The sequence below is a fragment of the Neophocaena asiaeorientalis genome, unplaced genomic scaffold (genome assembly GCF_003031525.2).
Source record: "Neophocaena asiaeorientalis asiaeorientalis breed wild unplaced genomic scaffold, Neophocaena_asiaeorientalis_V1.1 scaffold312, whole genome shotgun sequence".
Taxonomy (NCBI): domain Eukaryota; kingdom Metazoa; phylum Chordata; class Mammalia; order Artiodactyla; family Phocoenidae; genus Neophocaena; species Neophocaena asiaeorientalis.
In genome coordinates, this window is record NW_020174707.1 from 2235053 (window position 1) to 2239421 (window position 4369).

The 4369-nt window shown below is 51.3% G+C and overlaps 1 pseudogene; it reads left to right on the top strand.

Moving 5' to 3' along the window:
- Nucleotides 1–4369, top strand: part of LOC112409618 (BTB/POZ domain-containing protein KCTD2-like) — a 24542-nt pseudogene continuing 20173 nt past the window's right edge.

Sequence of the window (4369 nt, forward strand, 5' to 3'; positions counted from 1 at the left end):
ATGGCGGAGCTGTAACTGGACCCGGCGATGGCGGGACTGGGAGGGGGTGGCGGGAGTGGGCTGGGCGACGGGGAGGGGGCGGTGGAGCCGCCCGCTGGGTCCGGCTGAACGTGGGCGGCACCTACTTCGGGACCACCAGGTCGACCCTAGGCCAGGAGCCCAAGTCTTTTCTCTGCCGCCTCTGCTGCCAGGAGGACCCGGAGCTGGACTCAGACAAGGACGAGACAGGGGCCTATCTGATTGACAGGGACACTACCTACTTTGGTCCTACCCTGAACTACCTCCGCCCTAGGAAGCTCATCATTACGAAGGAGTTGGCAGAAGAAGGTGTGGCTCGTTGCGTCTCTCGTGCGACTTGTTAAGGAAAGGGTACGGGACAACGAGAACATAACTTCACAGGGCCCCGTGAAGCACGTGTACAGAGTCCTGCAGTGCCAAGACGAGGAGCTCACGCAGATGGTGTCCACTATGTCTGACGGTTGAGCTAGTCAGCATCGGATCTTCCTATAACTATGGAAATGAGGATCAGGCAGAATTCCTCTGTGTTGAAGGCCGCTTCCGCCTGCAGAATACCTTTTCAGAACCTGCTTCTGTTTTCTTAGCCAGTGTTATAACAAATCTTTACAAGAGCAGCTGGGCCGGGTTCCCAGCTGGAGCTGATCTAGGGCTAGGGGGAGGGGAAGAGGAAGGCCTGGGTCTTTGCACATATGCTGTGCTTCAAGGAAGCTGGAGCAAACGAAGAGGTTTTTCCTTGCGCTGTGCCATGTTTCCACCTGAGTGGGCCATGTCGGACGTTGGCAGCCGCTTTGTAACACCATCTTTTTTTTTTTTTTTTTTTTTTTTAAATTTATTTATTCATTTATTTTTGGCTGTGTTGGGTCTTCGTTTCTGTGCGAGGGCTTTCTCTAGTTGTGGCAAGCGGGGGCCACTCTTAAAAAGGTACGCGGGCCTCTCACTGTTGGGCCCTCTCCCGTTGCGGAGCACAGGCTCCGGACGCACAGGCTCAGCGGCCATGGCTCACGGGACCAGCCGCTCCGCGGCACGTGGGGTCTTCCCGGACCGGGGCATGAACCCGTGTCCCCTGCATCGGCAGGTGGACTCTCAACCACTGCACCACCAGGGAAGCCCTGTAACACCATCTTTCCCTGCTCATGCACCCCAAAATAATGCAGCAGATGCAAAGGGTTCTAGCTTCAGGTTGTTGAACTGAGGTTTGGATAGAGTTGCCAGAGTACCCCACATTCCTATGAACAAAGCCTCTTGGAGGACGGGGAGGATAGGGTGTCCTTGGTGGTGGTTGGAGACTGGGGATCGCAGCTCTGGATTCGGGGCACCCAGCTGCTACCATGTTCAGCTTTGCATCGTTTGTCTCCAGCAGCTTGGACCCCCCCAGATAGCTTGCTTTCTCCCCAAGAAGAGGTTTGAGGCAGGCGGCATCCTGCACCGAGTGAGACAGACAGGCGCTTTAGGTAGTTGATGTAACTGCTTCTGCAGTCTTTTCTTGCCCTGCATTGGCCCATCTTCCTTCCCTGACTTTTTGAAATGGGGCTGAGGGTAAAGGGACTTTAGACCCTCGATGGCTTGGGGTGCGGACGGCTGTTTTCTTTGAAAGTTGCCAAATGTGTTATGTTGTAGTATCCAAAAGTGGTATCATTTTTGTGATCGTCTGTTGGAAATGCCTTGACCCAAAGTGCGATATTTGTGTCTCTTCTTGGTTTCTGACCTGGGCGGCGTCAGTGAGCCCCCACCCCCGCCCCACCGTACCCCATAGTGTGTGTGGGTTTGCTGGGCAGTCTGAGGACTCCCCCATCTCTGACCTAGCCCTCACCACCACTTCTTTCTGTGGAGTGCCAAGGCGTCGAGGATCAAACGCTGTTGGACCCAGAGGAGGATAGCCCTCCTTTGGGCTGTGCCCTCAGAGCTCGTAACTGGACTCTCTAAGCTTTTGAGTCTCGATGAGCAGTCATGGAACGCAAAGGGGCCAGAGAATCCTGACTTTTCCCTGGGTGACTTTCTTAGGGTGGCAGATGGTCTGGAGGAGGGGGAGGTGCCCGTGGGGAATGCTCCATCCATAAGAGCCCCCTCAAGCCCATGGCTCCTGGGCACCTTCAAAGCTGAGGTTCTCTCTGCTCCACAGCTCAGCTGCTTACTGCGTGGGTCTGGGGTCATGGTGTTTTGGAAATGACTAGCGACTAAGCCAAATGTCGTCTGAGCTTGTGACCTGCCCCTAGCCCAGGTGGCCTAACCCTTCTCCAGGATTCGCACGTTGCCCTCATGTGTCTGTGTAGAGTAGGGTAGAAGTGTGTATCCAGGGCGTCTGCTGACACGCCGTGTCTGCGCACAAACGCGAATGTGCACGTCAGCACCTCGGAAGTCTGGCCCGAGCCCAGGATTTTTACAGTTGTAAAATGTTAGAGGAAATTCTACCTACAATAAAAACAGTCATGCCTTCAGAAAGGTGACAGATGTCCATCCTGTCATCTTTCAGGGAAAAAAAAGAAAAGATTTTGAGTGAGTCAAGGAAAAGCTGCCCTAAGTAGGACAGAACTGTGGGCGAGGTGCTCTTTGGCCGATCTGAATAAGAACCGTCGGACTGAAAGGAGGGAAAGCAGCTGCATCTGGGGCCTCGTGCCCAATCAGATTTGCTTTCTGGGGCTCACCTGATGATCCGCCTCTGGTCCCAAGCCAGCAAGAAGGAGGCGTGGGCCAGCCCCTCAGGATGCATTGTTTCTTTCATCATGCTTCTCAGAGGTCCACGGTGCAGCCTGCGAAAAGACCGCTGAGCCCCTTGCTAAGTGAACTAAGGAACTAGAGGGCTGCCTTTCACCAAGTTTCCCTCCTCCCAGCAACCCCATGACAATTTCCATTGTTCCAATGCTCCAGGAATCTGAGAGTGATTCATTTCTTAAGGTTTCTGGAAAAGTATTTTGAACCTAGTTGGTGTTTTTTTCTTGAAAGCCTTCTTCCTCCGGGGGAGTAACTTCAGGCAGAGGTCTGGCCATGGGCTGGGGGGTATCACATGACCAGTGACCCACGCTCTCCAGCTGCCCAGGGCTGCCACGTGGGGAGTGTCTCCCTGCTTCCTTCCCTGCCCAGGTCCGAGGCCGTGGGTGATGCAGGCGAGACCCAGGGAGCAGCCTGGCGTCTCCTGAGCGACGACCCCGAAGCCCACTTCCATCTTCTCCTCAGAACCTGCGCTTTCTTGGCAGTGAGGCAGGGCCCAACCTCCTCTAGAGTAACTTAGTTTCTGCCCAATTTTAACTGATCTCAGGGGTGTCCGTGAGGTGCAGAGGAGGAAGGGACAGAGATGCTGAGGGAGTAGGGCTGAGAAGTCATCCACACCTCCAGCATGGCCTTTGAGCCAGGCCTTAGGGACCGTGCCTGTCACTTGTGGGTGCCCTTTGTTACCGTTTGTGTGTTTGAATAAAGTCTGAAATGCTGTGACCCTTTTTTTTTTTTCTCTCTGGTCAATAAAGACATGAAACAGAAAAGAAAATATCATAGCTTTACATATATATTTATCAACTTTGTCATTGTGAGGGTGTATTTGTCAAGATAGGAGAATAGAACATGTTTTTTTTTTTGCAGTACGCGGGCCTCTCACTGTTGTGGCCTCTCCCGTTGCGGAGCACAGGCTCCGGACGCTCAGGCTCAGCGGCCATGGCTCGGACCGGGGCTCGGAACACTCTCTTGTGGCATGTGGCTCTATTTGTTCACTCCCACTGCTGTATAGTATTCCATGGTATGAATATTACACAACTTACGTATTCTTTCTGCTGTTGGTGAACACTTGGGGTGTTTCCAGTTTGGAGCACTTATAAACAATGCTACCAAGACTATTTTTGCACACATATCCTCGTGCATATATACAAGGATTTTCCTAGGAATACTCTAGGTTTTAGATTCCCAAAATATGGAGATGAAATAAACATCCAGATAGGATTCATTGTATGTATTGGAAGTCTGTGCTTAAGAGACAAATGAATGAAAACAGAAATGAAGAATCTTACCTAATTCAATGAGCAAACTGTTGTTCAAGTTTAAGCCAGAAAGCTGTGTCATTTTTATGTACATATGAGAATATACAGTTCCACTCACTCTTGCTTCTTTTACTTTAAATTTAGGTATCGTAGGTGTTTAGTTTGTGGATTTCTGAAGTTCTCAATCCTAGGAAAAAGGGAATGCAAAGTAGCCACTCCATTTTTTTGATCTTCCTTTTATCTTGCCAGTTTTGTGGTGGTTCCGTCAGCTCAACTCAGTCCTATAGTTATGGTATCTGTGTGCAGGAAACAAGATTTGGAAAGGAGGCAGAAACAGCTCCTGCTGACCCAGATCGATTTCTTCTGAGTGAATATCTGTAATTAGGAAA